The 21,783-nt window shown below is 34.7% G+C and overlaps 1 protein-coding gene across 3 annotated transcripts in view; it reads left to right on the top strand.

The window, feature by feature from the left end:
- The window catches only part of LOC123873411 (semaphorin-2A), a 427,879-nt gene that overhangs the window by 161,053 nt on the left and 245,043 nt on the right, over positions 1 to 21,783 (top strand). For 2 of the 3 annotated variants that reach the window (XM_045918254.1, XM_045918255.1), the window contains exon 4: positions 19,199 to 19,234. The exons of the other annotated variant lie outside the window; for it this stretch is intronic. The gene's annotated coding sequence lies outside the window, so the exon portion shown is untranslated. The remainder of the gene's footprint in view (positions 1 to 19,198; positions 19,235 to 21,783) is intronic. 3 annotated transcript variants of the gene reach the window in all.

The raw sequence follows: 21,783 nt of genomic DNA, 5'->3' as shown, positions 1-21,783 counted from the left end.
GGATATCGTATATGTATGCTTGCTGGGTTTCATCTGAAAATAAAGATTAATTTATTATTAGTGTGATCTCGTTTATCAATTATACCGATATCATAAGCTACATTTCCCGATTAAATAACACTTTGCAAGACATTAATCTGCCAATACCAGACCTCTGTGTCAAACGGAGCAAAAACAAAGCATGCCTGCATTCAAAGGCTAATAAAGACGTGTGTTCACTACACATTAGTAGTAGGGTGGGTTCAGAAGACATATCGGCAGATTAGAATTCAATAGAGAGCCGTTGAACTGTACCTCGAAAGTTACTTAAAATCCATACTAATATTATAAATGTGAAAGTGTGTCTGTCTGTCTGTCTGTCTGCTACCTTTTCACGGCCCAACAGTTTAATTGATTCTGACGAAATTTGGACGGACATAGGCTACTTTTTATCCCGGAAAATCATAGCGTTCCCACGGGATTCCTAAAGACCCATCCGCTTAACCGATTTGTATGAAAGGCACCGAGGTAGCTTCCGTCCCTGTAATTGACATAGGCAACTTTTTATCCCGAAAAATCGAAACAGTTCCTACAGGATCTTTAAAACCTAAATCTCTCTCTCTCTCTCTCTAGTGATACATAAATAGGTATACAAAGAGCTTTAATAATTATGAGGAAAGAGAATGTTTTTATTTTGGGTATACGTGCTATCTAAGGACTATGGTATCAATCACAGTCCAATAAATTGGCTAAATATCAACAGAGTAAATGCTCCTTTTTAGTAGCTGAAATAACTGAAAAGCAACTTGGGCTTCCATTGACACTCGAAGGAGGCTTAAGCATCTGAAACGAAGCTATAATCACACTAATATTATAAAGGCGAAAGTTTGGGTGTATTCGCGTGTGTGTGTGTGTGTGTGTGTGTGTGTGTGTGTGTGTGTGTGTGTGTGTGTGTGTGTGTGTGCTTGTTACTTCTTCACGCAAAAACTGTTGGGATTTGGCTGAGAATGGAGATAGATAAGATCCTGGATTAGCACATAGGCTACTTGTTATCCCGGAAAATCAAAGAGTTCCCACGGGATTTCGAAAAACCTAAATCCACGCGGGTGAAGTCGCGGGCATCAGCTAGTATTCTTTATAATAGAGACTATAGGAATAATATATCTTACTACAGTCTCTACTCTCTCACACTCCGGTAACACTTGCACTCAGGGGAATGGTTGGCAACACTGGGTAAAGAATAGGAAATGTTTTTTTTTTCAGGGGTGTAGGGTTTTTGGTTTTTAGTTAATAAAGTGTGATTAATCAATGTTAGGAGTTTTATTTTAGTACGGCTAACACATTCCTAATATCTAATTACACTACCTCTATTATTGTGTAACAAACGATTCATCTTGCCAATCCAATTATTCTCCCTCGAATTAAATATCGAAGAACCCTTAACCCTTCCGTTTAAAAAGGTAACATCAGAAACGTGTTCGAAGTTACAGATGTAATAGCTAGCGGACAGAGACCGAGTGCAGCCATCAATACATGTTTCAGTCAATGCGGATACCGCATTAGTAGTAGATTAATACTTTGTATAGGACCCTCTTATTGGAGTCTTTCGGTGTACGTAAGTTACGTATTTTCCTATCCATCAATCAATAGAAAGGTTAGTATTGATTATTACGTAAGTATAACTTAGTATACTTTAATTTTTTCATACAATGCGCTTTTTTAATACGCCTTTCAAGTAAGAATTTAATTTTGATAATTTTGATTGCTATAAGTACCAGTAATTTCTAAATCTCAGTGTGTATTTTTTGAGTAATTTGGCAATTAATCCCTTTTCATACTAAATATCATAATTATTAGGTATGTGTGTCTGTTTGTGTGTTATCTTTATCACTCTTGATGAAAGGCACAGAGGTAGATGCAATATGACGACATACATTATACGTAATACTTTCCATCTCGGAAAACAAAACGATCCCACGGAAATTTTAAAAAACCTTAATCCACACCAATAATGTTACGGGAAGAAGCTAGTTTTCCACATGCGGCCGGTTCACACATGTCTCCGTTTTACTGTTCCATTTTATCGTGTACGTTTTTTTTTCGTCGATGGCGTATGTAGTATGAGCGACTTCACACATGGCACAGTATTCTGTATACAGTAAAAAATATCGTCCCGTAAAAAAATGACATTCCGTTTTGTCATCGAATACTGGACGGACGGAACGGAAAATATACGGATACGTAGAATTTTAACGGCTTTATCCATCCTTGTAGAATAGCGGCGGTATACTGCGAGTTTTCTGTTCACACACCGCATCCAGTAATGACGGATCCGTTGAACGTTATACGGTGCCTATGTGTGAACAGAGCATAAATTTATGACGTATCCGTTAAAAACGTACCAATAAAACGGACTCCCATGTGTGAACGGGCCGTAAGGATATGCCGCTCCATTCGTGAAAGCAAAATCTTTACAGCAAGATATAATATGGCAATGATTTCATTCATAGTATCCATAAATGGTTTTATTTAATATCTATTTATACGAAACGTTTCTGATACGAAAAGCTGAGGTGTGGAACGTTCTTTTAGCGTCCGTGTTTCCTGCCAAGTACAACTTGAATACCTTCAAGGCAAGAATGTATAGGCATCTTCTAGGCAAGCGCACTCCAATCTAGACCTCATCATCGCTCTGTTTCTCAGGCATGATTGTCGTCAAGCGCAAGCCTATTTCTTAAGAGGGCTCTCTCCGTCACTCGTTTCATACAATCGTAGTTCCAAGTCCATGAAATTTTGCAGATATATTCTAGAAACTAACATCTATGTCTATGGTTTTCCAGATTTCTGTTAAAATATTCAGTTTCAAAGTTACGCGGTCTTAAAAATTTTCATACAAATCTTTGAGCCCCTGTAATTTTAAAACTACATATTTAAAAAAAAATCTAAAACACCACAGACACAGATATTATTTTCTAGAATATGTCTGCAAAATTTCATGGACTTTGGTTGCTTAATATTCAAACGAAATTGGAACTACGATTGTATGAAACGAGTGACGGAGAGAGCCCTGTTAATAAAAAAATCAACAAGCGATACAAAATTTGCGCAGTTATTTAAATAGTTAAATAATTTCCGAGTAGTTTTAATAAAAGTTACCTCTCCTTTAACATAACATTTTGTAAATTAAAACTAGGCAGAGTATCCAAAATTCAAATTAAGACCCCGATGCACTTGGCCGACGTTACTATACCAACAGTGCCTATTAAAGTGAGGCATGTGTGTGGAACTAATTCAAGTAGGGTAGGCACATATTTCTATTTCTTTATGACCTTTATTCAGAAGGCAGTAAGGGTTAGAATGACAGTTTATGTGGGGTATACTAGTTTGTCTCTACCACGCCACGTGGTTCACGGCTCTTGAGCAATGTATATTGTAGCATAAACTGGACTTGTGATTTTGACAAAACTGATGATAATAATTAGTTGGTGAACTTTCGACGTCCATGTTTTGTTTGCGGTTTTTGTAAAAACGACTAGGTTCCAATCGATATTTTTGTACCTAGGACGACGAAGAAATCAAGCATATGCTTGCATACGGCCAAAAAGAAGACAGCTATTCTGAGTTTTTATGGTTTATATAGTATGGTTTTATAGAGATCGGTCTCTATAAAACCATTAGGTATTTTAATTTTTTACCTTATCTAAAATTATTTGTCTAAGAATGTATGTATATAGATGTATGTATGAAAGTGTATGTGAAATAATTTTTAGTAACTTAATACGAAACTATCTTCAATACAAAAATATATGAAAGTTGTTGTATTATTCAAGAATAGGTAGATTTTAAGGACCTAAGTAATGACAAATGTTGCTACTACTTGGTGTTATATTAATAACGTAATACCTGCTCGTATTCTATAAACTTCACCCGTTAAAATTAACCTCCAAACCCCTTTTCAGGGGAGTTTAGCCGGATTATCCTCATACTTAAGGAAGTATCAGGTGTCCGGAAAAGTTGAAATGACAATTTCTTTACTTTATGGTTATGGGAAATAATTGGTCTAATAATACGAGTACTATACGTTCAACGTTTTATTTTTATATTGAGACATAACTAAGTATACAACAAGTTATATCATAACTCACGACCACCCGCAGATTCACTGAGAAATCCTCTTTATTCGCTGTCACGTCAGAGTTCATAAAAATCCGCCTTTTACATTCCTTTCCTTGTCTACATTATAAAGGGCACCTTTGTCCAAAAGTTTAGTTTTCTAGGTCCAAGGGCTTAGGCTGGGCGTTGATGAGTCAGTCAGATAGTCAAGACATTTTTTTTAACCAGGTATTTAGAAGATGCGTAACATAATCTTCTCATAGTACGTAAGTTCTTAAAATGCATAACGCTTTGTCTTTAAAATATTCTCTAAGAAGATATATATTAAATATATCCAAGATAAATATGTACATTATTTTATTCACATCGTCATCATCTCAAGCCAAAATCAATTAAGCAGATGAGCCGTGAAAGCTAGCAGACGGACAAACAGACAGAATCACTTTCGCATTTATATAATAATATTAATACGGACGATGTCCCAATTAAACCGTGGATTGTATAATTATATTCGAGTAACACTAATTACAATTAATCATACTGGTCGACTAAATCTACCGCATAGCATAATTTAGCGAAAACAATTTTAGTTTAGGCCGTGTATTAATATTGCAAATTTGTCACACAGTTTAGATGATATCGTTTTGATACATCGAAATATTTGGAAATACAAATTCTAAATTGAACACGCAATAGTTATTATGGGATTACGTACCTACTTATTCATACTTTTAAAAATAAACTATAACGTTCAAGTAGAAGTATATTATTATCAAATGATTTTAGGCTTATTTCTTAGTTATAATGTAAATTTTCCGTCCCGTCGTGGCCACAACTCACGAACTGAGTCGAAATATTCATATTTCAAAATTATGCAGCCCAAGTGTAAATTAAAAATTTATAACACCCCCGACAAGTGAAAGTTACAGTAACTAGAAAAGAGCTGATAACTTTCAAACGGCTGAACCGATTTTCTTGAATTATAGCTAAGAACACTCTCGATCAAGCCACCTTTCAAACAAAAAAAACTAAATCTGTTCATTAGTTTAGGAGCTTCGATGCCACAGACAGATACACACGTCAAACTTATAACACCCCTCTTTTTGGATCGGGGGTTAAAAATCATAATTTCAATCGTGGTATGTAACCTTTATAGAAATTATAATATGTATTATAATATTATCTGTAGTGTGTAGTAACTAGGTATTCAATTTAGGCGATTCTAATGCTAACCCCTCAAATCAGACAAATTATCTATCTCAAGTTATATGAAATGAAGTCCAACCTGAATATTGGGGGTACTTTACAAGCATTTTACAATGATTTTATTCATTTGACATTACATGAAATGATAATACTTTGAAGAGAATCTTCGCGTAGCACTAGTCGTAGCACTTGGAGGCTACGACGTAGCAAACAGCTTGTGAAACATTAGGGACTCCGATACCTGAAAATGGTCTTACAAATACAATACCATTCACCCCTCTTAAGGAAACAATGCTATCTGTATCCTTTCCTATAATTATGTGGTATATACAATCACATGCAGAACCCAAAGAGACCGCAATCTCATGAAAATGTTTATAGAGTCGACGTACTTACGTATGTATACGACTCAAGAGGTAGCGAGCGATAAATAGCCCCCATCAATAGAGGGTAAGTAGTACTCTTTACAAATGTCCCGGGAGCTAACAACACGTATTAAGGTTAGACTATTTACTGCAGATCTTTCCGTCGTTCATACCAATTACATTAACTGCACCAAGGGGGCCATTCTAATGACTGTTTCCTCAAACAATGTAAAGTCTCAAAATTTTAAGTGTAAATCTTATTTAAGTCCACCTAAGTAGAGTTTATAAAAAAAATTCATTTTCTGGTCTATTCGCCACGAATCATAACTTTAGAACCGTACCGTGCCCATACTCCATCATCCACTGCTAGACCTATGTCTCTTACATACGCCACGCCACAATCTTACGCCACCTGAATCCAACAGTTCCCTGCAACTCATTTGATGTCATCTGTTCACCTAATGGACCGACAACTAACGACGTGGCCATCTGCTTCCAATCCATCTCTCCATCCATCCACCATCTCCATCCACTCCATCCATCCATCTCCACTGGTCTCCATCTGGTTAAAAGGTCTTAACAACACATACCTGGTTGTGGCATGAACCATTCCAACAGTGAACTAGTCCCAAGCACGGCGTACTTTGAACCATATTTTTGCAGGGCGAACATAAACCTGACAAATTAAAAAAAAAAAAAACAATATTTTGTCCCATAAATAGGCCAGACCAGGCTAGATCGTAATTTCAATTAGAGGCAAATTATTTGCTTAATTTGGGGTGGTATTTTTAATTAAAGCCTTAAATTTCCAATAGTCGTAACTTTCTAAGGTAGGTTTCTAAGGTCTATATTATGGTTCTTTTCGAAGCTGCTTTCTAAATAATTCCAATCTCGATTTGGGTCCAGCGTTTTAAGTAGGTACTAGGCACTATTTACGTTACATACTAGAGTGGCCATACACGGGCAGTCATATCTGATCGCTTCATGCTGCGAGGCATCCTTTTAATGTCGCAATCGCGACTGCTCCGAGCAGTCGAGCAGTTGCAAGATATACTTACACTCATTGCACTCGACTTCTCGACCTGTCGACTGCTCTGACACAGTTATCCATCATCTATTACCGTAGTTAAATTATCAACTTTACTGCTTGAATGGATCGCATAATTTTTCGAGGATTCAATACATGAGCATCCTGAGTATGGCAACTTAAAACTGGAAAAAATAGATATAGGAGGTAGACTGTGCATTATTATTAAAATAAATCACAACCTGATGATATAAAATATTGGAGCTTAGTTAAAAAGCTTTTACTGCTTACCTAATGCGAACTTTTATCAAAGAAACCAATGGACTCTCCATTGGAATATAGTTTTATATTTCACAAACATAAAATAATATCGTTAAATTGTATATTAATAAATTTATTCATTTTACAAAATATGAAACTCGCTTAATGTAGTCACAAAATTAAGCGTCCAATATTAAATTTTGTGAGCGCTCAGCCGCTGAATTTTGAAATATTTAAGTAAAATGATTATGATCACAGTCGGCGAGATTTTTGCTAAAAGAGAGACCTTTCTATCTCGGCCGTCTCTAAGTTAATTAGGGTAAAGCAAGCGGAAAAAGCATTCAAAGAAATTGGCCGGCTAATTCGTGAAATGCCCTCAGATACGGGGAAAATTTAATTAATAACTGTAGCCCGTTCCAATAGGCCCTTTTCCGTGGGTGAAAATATGAAAGTTAATGGCACTTCGGAAAATTAATATTTTAATTAGCACGTCGAGATATCTAGCGTGTTCGATAGAAACGTTACCATGTTATTATTAACCTATAGGTAAGTATGCCTAGTACTTATGAGTCTGGTTCAGAGTTTTAGATACTATGCTATTAATCCAATATAATAAAAAGCAAGACTGAAAATCTTATTTAAATCTTATTTTCTAATCGATAAGAGGTTACAGTACAACACAATATTTAAAAACTAGTGCTTCATGATTTGATATTGAATAAAAACCTTTCTTTTCTATAGGAACGCTATATATAACAATAAAATATCCAAATATAGTCTTATTGAACAATAAAGTGTCTACCTCAAATGGAAAAGTATAGAAATAAGGCTGTGATAAATATTTAAAAACCATTAAAGCGGGTTTCCATTTTGCCAGACCGATCTATTTTACTGAACCGACAAAAAGACGGAAAATTTAGTGGCACTATATTTAGAAGGAGAGGAATTGACGAAAAAATGCTCCGAGTAAAACGCCTATTATTATTTTTCTATTATTAGAATCCACAGAACGTCTCGTAAATGCATGGAAACTTGTTTACTGTACGGTCTACAATGTATCAACAATCTATTCCGTTTTTAGGGTTCCGTACCTCAAAAGGAAAAACGGAACCCTTATAGGATCACTTTGTTGTCTGTCTTTCTGTCTGTCTGTCTGTCTGTCTGTCTGTCTGTCTGTCCGTCCATCCGTTCGTCCATACGTCGTGTCTGTCAAGAAAACCTATAGGGTACTTCCCGTTGACCTAAAATCATGAAATTTGGCAGGTAGGTAGGTCTTATAGCACAAGTAAAGGAATAAATCTGAAAACCGTGAATTTTTCTTTACATAATTAAAAAAAATTAAAATGTGTTTTAATTTTGAAAGTAAGATAACTATACCAAGTAGGGTATCATATGAAAGGGTTTTACTTGTACATTCTAAAACAGATTTTTATTTATTTTTTAGCATAATAGATTTTGATTTATGGTGTAAAATGTCGGAAAAATCCCCAAATACGGAACCCTCGGTGTGCGAGTCTGACTTGCACTTGGCCGGTTTTTTTGCTTTTAGTTGCGCTGATAGAATATAATTCTGTCCTATAATGTCCTTATGATGCATGGAATTTTCTATAATTTCTGCGTATGCATGTGATCAAACACCGAGTAAGTTATTATAAAAAGATGGACCGGTGGATGGATGGAAAGTGGAAACTTGCTCTAACAGTTGTTTGGGAAAGTTTGCGACGCCTTTGAATAAATAATTATGTCCATAGGAACGGACAATTTCACATAAAACGTCTGTCCGTCAACTTCCAAACAGCGTAGTTTTAAATCGGCTTTAAACTTTGGTTGAAAACTTTTATTTTTATTAAAATTTCACTAAATTTCAAACTTTTTTGATTTACAAAAGTTTGGCTGTATTTATACGTCCAAAATAGAAATCGTTGAATCAAAGCCTTTTATTATCAAGTTTTTTTGGAATTGGTCTATTCAAATAATTTTATTACATTAGAGTACACCATTTTGTGATAGCCTCCGAGCTTTTATACTTCATTATTACAATCCTTCTTCACAAGATTTTTATGTTATATAATGAATAGATTATATCCAAAGTTTAAGAGCGTTTTCGAATATCCAAGAAAAGTTTGCGAAAAAAGCAAGTTATAAGTACTTCTTGAAATGGGGATTTAATATTCATTAAGTCTAAGAGGACGATGCAAATTTGTTTATTAATACAATTAACTTCCAACGTATCGGACTTAGTACTTAGCGGGTATTTAAAAATTTAGCGCCCGTTCCTCCAACGTTCGCCCCCGGGCTTTCACTCTTAATTATTACTTTGGGAAAATTAAGACTGTCGTTTAGCGCAGAGTGCCCGAGTAAAGGTTGCGCCTTCCATTTATCTAAATGTATTTTATCTCGCCGAGGGCGCACGAACTACGGAGTTGTCATTCTTTGTGTATGTTTGTATCGCCCTGTGGAGGGTTCGTAATGCGATACTTTGATACGACCACTTTCTTGTTTCTCACCTACTAGAGGTGAGTCTTTGGAATTGGAATAGTAGTATCCTGTTATATTATATACCTTGAATGATATTATCCTAAATGGTTGGTCGAATAACGTATTTTTTAAAATGCCGGGCTGGTAATTCTTTTTTACTAATAATAATTACTTTAATTTCTAAGCGATGTTAATAATAATTAATAAATAATGGTTTGTTCGCAGAAATGTGGCTACAGAAGGCATTTCTGTCTCTTTTGCTAATGTATTTTAGTTCCTTATATATACGGATTTTTAAGCAAAGAAAATATGCAAGTAATATACCTTAAGGCCATTAGGATACAGACTAAGTAGTTGTACTGATAAAATTAGAGTCATTGTTAAAATTTAAGAGATAAAATCGATAAAAAGTGTATATACTTAGTGTAAATCACTAGGTGAAACTCGCGACTTTACCCTCGTTAATTTAGGTTTTTTTAAATATTCCGTGGAAACTCTTTGATTTTCGGAGATAAAAAATAACCTGTGTCCGTCTCCGGGATGCAAAATATATTTGTACAAAATTTCGTCAAAACGTATGGTCGTGTTAAGGTCACAGACAGACGGACACACTTTCATATTATTATGTAATATTAGTATGGATATTGTAGGCAAACACATTACAGCAGAGACAAATAAAATAATAGAGTGACACTTTTCCAATAGAATAGGTAGGTATTATGACTTGAGTGTTAGGGGTCTATAGTTACTGAGACCTTTCTAACACTACCCCGAACTATATCTAATTATAAAAGCCTCTCCAAAGTTCCCCTATTCTCCGTGACACGATGTAATACGGCACGCTAGGCCGCCGTGTTAAGTACATTACCTATTGTAAGTGTTCTTTGAGGTGCGACTGCCTTCAACAGATCTAACGCTTTTACAGTAATTATGAGCCGCGCCTCTTATGCGCTCGTCTAATATATTAGAGAAACCCGAAACTTTCATTAAAATATTCCTCTTTGTTGCCTACTCGCTTAATACGATTTCGTCATTATGTTATGTTACACGCCGAGTAATTAATGCAAATTAATTTTTAGCGACATTGATTTATTGTCAGCGTTGAGACTTGCACTAGTTTTTCTTTTCTATTTTTATTTTTGAAAAAGTTTCAGAGTAGCTTTAGAATTTAAGCCTTTTTAATTAAAAATACTATAATTGCAGTCTATACCAAATTTCAAGTCGTGAAAAAACTTCATGCAGGTTACTTTCAGTTCTTCATAATGTTCTCTTATAGTTTGCCTACCAGCACTTGGTCAGCGTGGTGGACTCTCATTCTTAGAGGTGAAACGTGTTGTGTAGTAATGTGTCGTATGTGTAGTATGACTAGTAGTAAGCAAGTGATAGGTAGAGATGATGATAAAGTTTTACCTGAGTTAACTTAATCTGGATGGATATGTCAAATTACAATGTTTTGTATAAGGCATCTTTAAAATTATAAAAGTAACACGAGCGCTTCAGGTCACCTTACAATAACTGATATATAATTCCAATAAAATGTAATAAAGGGTACGAACAATAGTAAGGTACAATAATAAGTAACAAAAATTAACTTAAATCCAGCTGGCCCAACTAAGTAATTAGAATTTGTAATATGAAAATTTAATTTATAATAATCATTTTAAAGCGTGAACAAAATGCTAAAGAATCTGAAACAATTCCCAAATTAATGGTTAACCAATTTAGCAAAGATTTCAACTGCAGCGCGTAGATTTGTGGTCTGGTCTCATTTACATTACAGTTGAATAGCAAATTTTAATTCGGTAGTTTGGCAATGTGTGGTCGTCAGAAATATAATTTACAAATATTTCAATAATATATTACAGAATTAATTGAAAGATACATCGCAATATTCAGAAGAAATACAGAAAAGTAAGCTGTTTAAAATTATAATACATAGGGCATAGGCACTTAAAAATCTTTACCTTCGTTGGCATTTTTCTCAGAATATCCCGTGTCACAACAAAAGAATTAAGTTTCCCGCACAAAATAAAAATGAAAATATCTGGCAAAACTTAGCAGTCTCTAAGCATTATACGGCTTTATTTGAGTGTTTCCTATTTTTAACAGAGCTTCGTATGTTACTGTCACTGCAAAGGAGAATAATGCCTGTGCTTAAACTCATTTTCAGTCTGAAAATGTACGTAAATATTATTATGTCTCGAATTAATATCTACAATTGGAATATTATTTTGTCTCCTTCAGATCACGTTTCTAAATTTCTCGCTCTTTTTAATCGTTAAAATTTTGCCGCTATATTTTTTATTTCGTAAATTGAGGTTAGAAGTAATTAATAAAATTTATTTCCCTTCATGTTCATTATATTGTCAGTGACACTACAAGACGTATATGTAACCGTGGATTTTTGTGATTTATCCATGAAAAATCGTTGTTTTTTTTATGACACTTAATAACCTTACAAAGATATAAATAAAAACCTAACTAGTTTAAAAATAGAATTCCTGACAAATTGATTAGGTACTCTATCTCTATTGTTTCTATGTCTACTGTATATGTATATCTACTGTATATCTATTGTATTAATAATATAAAGTATGTCTGTGTACTAGTGTACTAGCTAATAGGTAAAATTGCAAAAGCTGTGTAAGTGAAAACTTAACATCAAAATACATAAATCAGATATTGTAAGCTGGAAATGAAAGATACTTTGGTATTCAATAAAAAAATTAGGATAAGTGAACGATAAAATTTTAGCACAAACACTTGACTGCTAAGCAGGATTTCACGAATCACGAGTATTGCCTATAAAACCTTCTACGCAGGTGTTAATGTTCAAACATTAATTTCTTCTCTTTTAGAGCGTATTTCTCCAAAACGCCGAAATTTTATTACAAGGCGTAACTCGAATACGCTTCAAATAATAAAGAAAGGCACAAACTGACCACTCGTAAAAACCTGAAATTGCTTTTAAAGCGTACAAATGTACCTACCATTGGGGTTATTAGGAATGGAAATCGTAATATTTGTTTTGACCACCCATTAAATTTCTTGTTGTTTTGCATTCTTTTTTTAAATTATACATCGTAAAGTAAGTATAATTCCTTCATTGGAAATAATAAAAAACTTTACGAGTTCACATAAAAACCTTCAGTCAGTGCGAAATATTATGGCCATATACCTACTTAAGGTCTCTAGTACGCCTTGTACACGCATTGTCTATGGTTTCTACAAAATAACGCAAAATCTGTGCGCATATTTATGATACGAATATTCATTTTCTCAGCTCTATGACGACTTTCAGTTTGAAGTAAGGCATACGTTTTGAATCCGACCTCAAGAGTAAACTATATCACTTTCTAATAAACGTTCCAAAGAATGAAATAAGAAATCTGCAATCAATAATCTCCAAGCCCATCCTTTGAAATCCATTTATGAAATATCCCATAAATAGTCGGGCGACGTTATTTATTCCAAGACAGAAAGGAAGATCAAATAGCCTTTGTCCTCCCCTTTTTACTTATTCAAACAAAATTACATATGCCAGCTTCTGGATCGCCATCGGCCGAAATTTTACGCGCTAGAGATAGTGTCATGAATATAAATCTATCGTAAAAGACACCGAAGAGAGGCCAACGGAGTTTACGGCATGACTCACTTTGCATTCTTTCTACAACGGCCCTTTACGGTCGCTTTATGGACTCAGGTCCTTTGCATAAAGCCTCAGAACTGAGGGGTCTTGTATTAGGATCGACGCTTACGATTATTTTTCTCACTATGGGTTTAGCGATCTTCATTGTAGAGTATTGCATTATACGAGCACTCCGTGCAAAAGGATTCTTTGAAAGTTTATAGACTACTACGTAAAGAACTATTACTACGTACAGAAGAAACACTAACTCATCACGCAATGTAAGGGTACTCCTAGTAGTATTATGTAAAGCGTTGCCCTTGTTCCACATAATTTACACATAGCACTGCCCTTGTCAATAGTAGATGATCAAATCTATACGCTTGTGTGAAGCATCGGGGTGTGCATCTATCAAGTAAAAGAATAAGTCAGTATAATAACATTAACTGAGACAATAGATAAGAGTGGGTACAAAACAAATTTAAAATCTTAATTTATTAGATAAACGTGACAAAAAGAGTGTTATTTTAAATGGCGCAGATATTTAGCGCCTGCAAGGATCTCTGTTAACTATTAATCCCATTTTCTTTTGCTGGAGATAACGAAACTCATTTAAGATATCTCGCGAACGCCTTTCAGCCGTTTTGGGGTGTACATTGGATTGGACAGCTAAGATGATGGAGTCGCCATATTATATATCTGTAAAAAAAATATTGAAATGACATATATAATAAAAAAATTGTACATATATAAGTATGACTAACATTCAACTATAACTTGACTTGTACCTTAGTACTATTTCTACAATATTCATGATTTATAACTACATACTATTAAGAATGAAAAATTTAAAATCATCAATATTAGTTTGCTACAAGTCCACTATAATACTTTATTACAGACAAAATATAATATTGAATTTCAGTTTCGGAAACTCCGTGTCTTTTCTTGTTCTTTAATACCTTCGTATTTTGTCTCGGAGACCAAAGGTTTCTCTTTATGTCTAATAAAATTTTCTTCAAAGTATTCTTAATTGAAAATTCAAATTTATGCATAAGCTCTGATTGTAGCATTGTGTCGGCTACAGGCGTTCACGAGGCGAGATAGATGACTTTGCAAATTATGCGAGATTAGCTTAGAGATGGCAATAACGTTAACATAAAAATTACTAGTCCTTTAAATGTTAATGTATGATCTTTTTTAAATTTTTAATCATTAATTTTTATTCTAATAAAATAAAATTCAATTTACTTATACGCAAAAATATTTTTGAGCACTAATTACAGTGAGATGAATAAGACAAGTGTAAATTAAAAATTTATAACACCCCCGACAAGTGAAGGTTACAGTAACTAGAAAAGAGCTGATAAATTTCAAACGGCTGAACCGATTTTCTTGGATTAGGTATAGCTAAGAACACTCTCGATCAAGCCACCTTTTAAACAAAAAATCTAAATTAAAATCAGTTCATTAGTCTAGGAGCTACGATGCCACAAACAGATACACAGATACACACGTCAAACTTATAACACCCCTCTTTTTGGGTCGGGGGTTAATAAATGACTAAAATAAAATAAAAAACTGCAGCCACACCTGCGCTTCAAGAACGCGGGATGTGGGACGCGAATATAACGTGCAATGATCGGGTAGGGACGTGCATGGCGCCATTTGATATCGAGGGAGGCGACCGCCGCGTCACGCGGCTGACGTTCCTGTTTCGTAAGTAGTCGCTTTTATCGCGCAGATTTGGATGATGCTTTACGGAGTTTACAGTTGAAACAGAAGAGTTACAAAAAATAAAATTACAAGCTCGTAGCTCATATTATTGAAATGAAGTGAATTTCCGTTGTCAAAGTTTGTACAATAGGTACTTATCTGTCTCTTGTTAGGTATTATAAAGGAATTCATAAAAGTAACAAGTGAAAGAATTCAAGTTTACAAAAACTAATAAACTGAACACGTTAAATTAGTTCCACATTTGGATTCTGTCTAGATTATTTAATTCGACAAGTGAAGGTTACAGTAACTAGAAAAGAGCTGATAAATTTCAAACGGCTGAACCGATTTTCTTGGATTAGGTATAGCTAAGAACACTCTCGATCAAGCCACCTTTTAAACAAAAAATCTAAATTAAAATCAGTTCATTAGTCTAGGAGCTACGATGCCACAAACAGATACACAGATACACACGTCAAACTTATAACACCCCTCTTTTTGGGTCGGGGGTTAATAAATGACTAAAATAAAATAAAAAACTGCAGCCACACCTGCGCTTCAAGAACGCGGGATGTGGGACGCGAATATAACGTGCAATGATCGGGTAGGGACGTGCATGGCGCCATTTGATATCGAGGGAGGCGACCGCCGCGTCACGCGGCTGACGTTCCTGTTTCGTAAGTAGTCGCTTTTATCGCGCAGATTTGGATGATGCTTTACGGAGTTTACAGTTGAAACAGAAGAGTTACAAAAAATAAAATTACAAGCTCGTAGCTCATATTATTGAAATGAAGTGAATTTCCGTTGTCAAAGTTTGTACAATAGGTACTTATCTGTCTCTTGTTAGGTATTATAAAGGAATTCATAAAAGTAACAAGTGAAAGAATTCAAGTTTACAAAAACTAATAAACTGAACACGTTAAATTAGTTCCACATTTGGATTCTGTCTAGATTATTTAATTCGTTTTGAAAATTCTCAAGGCGTTTTACTCTGAAAGTCTTGTATTTTACAAAATACCTAAGTAGAAATAAACAAATACTTGACAACGCTACTATTGTAGACTTTTAAAAGTTTGTGTTACTCAATAATGAAGTTTCAAAAACATTCTCGTTCAAGATACGCGATGTCTGCCTCTATCCTTTGGTTTGAAGGGGTATCAGTGTGCTTAGTATGAGATTTTAAACCTTATAACGTTAATAGAACTCGAGAGTCGGAAAACAATGATGTCAGAATAAAATGAACTTTAAGTTCCTTAATTTAAAGTAAAAAACTAAGTACACCGATATTTTCACAAACTTTCGGCTTATAGCGCTGGCTGAATTATATTGACGAACTTGAGCTTTAAAGTAAGCCTGTTAGGGTTTAATGGACCGTAACACCTTGTTTTAAGCACTGAAGTATTTTTATGCTCGAATTCTATCAACTGTAGTGAGATGAAGAATCTCATACTAAGCACACAGAATTGAAGTGATTGTTAAACTACAAGACAACCCGCAAGAGGAGAGCAATCAGACAACAAAGCCGCAAGAGAGTCACATATTACATTTTCAGTATTGAAAATACGTGTGACTTCAGTAGCAAGAGTCGGTTGAATCTAATAAATGCTTGGTTCGTATGGCTGGCCAATGACTCTCGTCTTACATCTTGCGGCCTTATGCGACCACATGATCGAAAGTACCAACCATCCATACTAATATTATTGATGCGAAAATGTAAATCTGTTTGTCTGTCAGCTAGCTTTTCACGGCCCATCAGCTGTATAACCGTTTTTGACGAAAGTTACATAGATACTTTGCATCCAATTACATAATAATTTTAATAAATATTCTTCTAAAATAGGTAGGCAATTTGTTGTCGATAAAATTTGATCCAATAAGTAGTTCGTTAAAACTCTTGAGTGCAGAATAATTTTACTTCCGTTAACGGTAACTAAGGATGGCTTAAAACTATAAGAAGTCAAACTTCCGATAACTTGACTTATCGATTTTGTGTAAGTTTTGCATACTTGCCCGCACATACAAAATATGCATAATTATTATTGCTATAAATCTTTACTGTAGTAAATCTGCATTCATCTATATATAAGTAGGTAGGTTACAAATCCTGATTCAGTTAGGTAATGCCCAGCCCAAACGCTTGGACCTAGAAATTATGCATAGAGATTTTCTTTATAATATAATATATACAAGTAATAAGTCCCACAGGATATTGAATAAAGTGGATTTATATTTTCAACGAGCGGAACTGCAGGTAATCGCTAGTCCATTATAAAGACTTGGATGAATAAATACTCTATAAAGATAAATAAAAAAAAATTTCAAAAGAAAAATAAAACTGACTTCAAAAACCAAAAACACTAAAAAGTAGAAAATAATTTTTGTTTAGCTACACATGTAATGTACCTAGGTATGAAGTCGAGCGAGCATATTAAAACAAAATTAGAAATCCAAGAGTGAAGCTCGCCCGACTTCATACCTAGGTACATTACATGTGTAGCTAAACAAAAATTATTTTCTACTTTTTAGTGTTTTTGGTTTTTGAAGTCGGTTTTATTTTTCTTTTGAAAAATTTTTATTTCACAATTTTTAGTGGCCCCACTGTACTATAATATGCTATGCCCAGTTAAAACCCTACTGTTTACTAAGCTATTACAGTGATCGCGAGCAATTTGCTCTTATCCATTGAGGAGTTCTGTTCTCCATCTCCGAAGATATTCATCAGATCTTCACCAAATTTATATGGGACCACCTGCACAGTATACCCTTTCAAACAAAAAAAAAACTTTCCAAATCGGTCCAGGAGTCTTTGAGTAATCGGGGAACATACATAAAAAAAAAAAAAAAAGATCCCGACGAATTGAGAACCTCCTCCTTTTTTGGAAGTCGGTTAATAAACACATATTTAAAAAAAATTAAGGAAACGTCACGAAAAATAAATCTATATACAAATACATTTTCTGCTTTCAAAAATCAAAAGTATCCTTTCCTCTGCCGATAAAATCTAGAACGAGGTGAGAGCAATCGGGCGTTAAGCAAACAAATCGTTGCCAAATGATAATTCCGTGAAAATATCTGCTCCTATTGGGGCGTCACAATCGGCCGATCCTCGCCCTTTTCCGGCACATAAATAATCGGCCGACGTTTATTTCATAACGGAACCCTGATAAGACAAGTGATTCTTTTATTGCACACCTATAAATATCTAATAATACCTTATGAAAATTGAATTATTTGGGAAAAAACAAGTAATATTATCGCAAGAGGAAATGTAGCCAACTTTCCAGTTGATAAATGAAAATAGACATGACTTATTTTTGCAACAAATATTGAAGTGAAAGAAAATATTATTTTGTTCTTTAAATACCTCATCTAAATGGATTCTATGCAAATATTTTCATTTTATTTAGAGTAATTATTAGATTCTAAACAATAGTCTATCATTTTATATGCACGTTACTTTATAAGACAACGTAACGATTTTCCAATTCTTCTGAAACTTTTTCTAAACAAAAACGAGTGAAATATTTTATTCAATATCCATCCGATATCGAAAAAACAATAAGCGAGTTACCGATTTAAAAGATTTCGCAACTCTCTTATCTCGGACGAAGAGATATGAAAGAATTACCAAGAATCCTGAACACTCGTTAACTGAGTTGTCCCATGTCCCTCCGTGAACGTGGCCAAACAAAATGTAATTTTCTCCCCAGCGTCCTTACTTACGTGACCCGGCAAAGATATAACGCTTTTATTAAATTATATTTTAGCTTTCATAAGAAACTGGTACAGACATAAATAATAAATATAGAATTAGCGATACTATACTTACCCAAACAGATTTACTGTATGCTCAAACTAAATCGTTACTTTTAACTTCACCGCTATTAAAGTAGACTTTGGGTAAATAAATACCTATTTATCGACCAGTTAATAGGTACGTTTTGGAAATTAGACTCTAAGGACTATTTTTTTGGTATTTTTTGCATATCTCACTTTCGCAAAACGCTACAATTTTAATATTGGCATTTTGGGGTTTTTGTGTAATCATTTAAACGACGCAAATCATTTCATATTTTACAGAATACTGGTTAGAAAACAATTTTAGAAAATAGTGCCAATATCAACCAAGTGATTAGGATTTTCTACCAATTTTTCATCACTCAGCATCAATTTGTTTGTTGTCAATATACCTACTAACCCATTTTCTGTATTATACGGAGTATAAAACAGAACCTTAGTAACCTGTATTAACCAACATAATTTGAGTTATTCTAAACAGGGGAAAAGTAATATCTTATAATGCCTTGTTTTAATTTCGACCCGTAAATAATAATTTGGTCAATTTCCCCATACAATTTCGGTTGCGTGCTCAAAGTTTTTATTAGAATTTTATTGTTATTTAGGCGTGTTTGTTCCTTGTTTCAGATTAGATCGGCGGTTTTAAAGCAGCCGGGCGCTAATGTGAGTTTCTGAATTTTCCCTTGTTTATGTAAAGAAAATGTAATTGAAATTTAACTTTTTTACTGCGGGGATTTAACATCAAAAGTTTGCGAGTGCATATGTCCAAAGTTTTAGGGTCCAGTCCATCAAGTCTGCTTAATGACGAATTCCCCTAACGTTACGACAATGGGAAACAAAACTAGAGTCCGAGAAAGTTTTTAGAGGGAAATTCTGCGTCCACGGGAAGGTAGTCCGAAACTATGAGCGTTAAGTAACTTTTATGAGCGGCCTAGAGTCAAGAGCTTATAGACTGAGAGGTAGAGGGAAAAGTTAAATACACACACAAATAAGACATCCATACTGTTAGGTTGAATTCATACGTCCTAACCCTTTCTGACAGTTCTCTATAGTACGCGACAGGTTCAAATGGCAATCGGGGAGAGAACGCCCCGCACACCCGCACAAACCCTGCACTAACCCGTTGCGGGCGAGCGCGGGTGATGTGGGGGTGTGTGGGGCGTTCACCCGCCTCACACCCCCATAGCCATCTCAACGTATATACCTCACGGACTATAGGTGTCTGTGCTCTAGAAACTCTCTGGTGATGATTGACAGTGGCGATATTTATAAAATAATTGAGGAATTAAATAACCGAGATAATAAATGAGAAAATAAATAAAATAAAATAGTATTATCTTTTAAACTGAGTTTACCTTTAAAAAGTATGTCTGTATGGCTGTCTGCTAGCTTTTCATAGCTCATTTGCTTAAACCGTTTTTGACGAGAGGGACAGAGACAGCTTGTATCATATCAATGTACTCAGAGGCTTGTATCCCGGGGAAAGACATAGATTTACGCGGAAGAGAACGCAGGCAACATCTAGTAAAATAATAAAATCACGTAAAATATTGCGGCTGTCTCTCTGACTATAATCAAACTAGCCAGCTTCATCTACGACGCACCTGAGACTGAGCTTTTTATTTCTCTTCCACATTCCCACCAAATTTCAGCCGCAAAGGCTGAGGTGGGCTGAACTTTGTTGGGTGTCATAAATTTATTTAACGGCCCGAAGGCAATAAGAGGTGGAGTGTAAAAAGAAAAATACGATACCAACGTGCCTAGCCGTTATTGCAATTAAACAGAGGAAGTAAATCTTTCAATACGAGCGCCGTTCGCCTCCCGTTTCCTGCCTTAATTTATCGCTTTGTTTTAGTCAGCGTATCCCATTGACGGATTGCGATGTGTTTGATTAAAAAAGCTTAGCATTTTTTCAATCGTTATTCTATGACAAAGGTAGGTAAGGATAGAAAAAGTATTGTTTGAAACACAAGAGGGATAGAATTTCCGAACAATGCGTGTTCATTGTCAAGAGTAGTCACGTTGTGTGGTAATTTTTTTTTCTTAATCTGATTAATATATTAATAGTTCTTAATTTTAGATTATTTTATTAAGTAAGTACAAATTCTTTATTACACACAAATCTATACTAATATTAATAAATAAAATTGGAGTGTCTGTCTGTAATTTCGAAATAACTACCGCATATTAAGGTCATATGGTTATTTGAACGATACCATAACTGAATCACACGTTTTTAAAATTTTTGTCTGTCTGTCTGTTTGAAAAGGCTAATCTTGGGAACGGCTGAACCGATTTTGACGGGATTTTCACAGACAAGTAGAGAAGATAGAGAATTGAGTAACATAGGCTACTTTTTTAACCGACTTTCAAAAAGGGAGTTGTGTTTTTCTATCTATGTACACCGAAATCTCCGAGATTTCTGAACCGATTTGCGTCATTTCTTTTTTAATCGATAGAGAAACTTTGCGACATTGTTTCATAAAAAATTTGGAGTCCAACTCCTCAATCCTGATGCTGCAGGGGATCTGACCAATCCACGCGGGCGAAACTGCGGGCATCAGCTAGTACATAATAAAACATAAAAAATATTACTTACAGAATGTTTACAGGGTGTCATTGGTATTTTATTATTATTAATTATTAAAATAGTAATCTACTTTATAAAATTCTGAAACAGACCAACAGTCAATATTTATAAATAAATCTAAGCACTTACGTATTATTTCCATATTTTTTAACTTCAAAAATGACGAACTTCCTAAAAAACTTTTGTCTTTAATTTTAATCCCTTACCGCTAAGGTCCGCCCCAAAATTAACATTTGAGAAAAGTGGGTGGTTCCCGAGATGTCAGCGATGGGAAATCCCATCGGGCGCACGGCTAGTAAAAAAATCTGTTAAGTGCGAGTTGGATTCGTATAGAAGGATTCCGTAGCATTATACAAGAAACAATTTTTTAATTTTCGTGGTAACTATTTTGAATTTTTTATTATTTGTTGTTAAAGCGGCAATACACATTTTGTAAAAAAATCGACTTTCTATATATTACGGTTTACGAGATACGGCCCACAGGCAGACGGACGAACGGACCGACAGCGGAGGCTTAGTAATAGGATCCCATAAGCAGCCTTCGGGTACGGAACCCTAAAAATGATATGAAACTGTGCACACTGAATTTTTTTTGCTATACGATAGCTGTTCTCCTAAAAAC

This window comes from Maniola jurtina, chromosome 16, assembly GCF_905333055.1.
Source record: "Maniola jurtina chromosome 16, ilManJurt1.1, whole genome shotgun sequence".
Taxonomy (NCBI): Eukaryota; Metazoa; Arthropoda; class Insecta; order Lepidoptera; family Nymphalidae; genus Maniola; species Maniola jurtina.
Note: the sequence above shows the minus strand (reverse complement) of the source record. Positions and strands in the feature narration are given on the sequence as shown.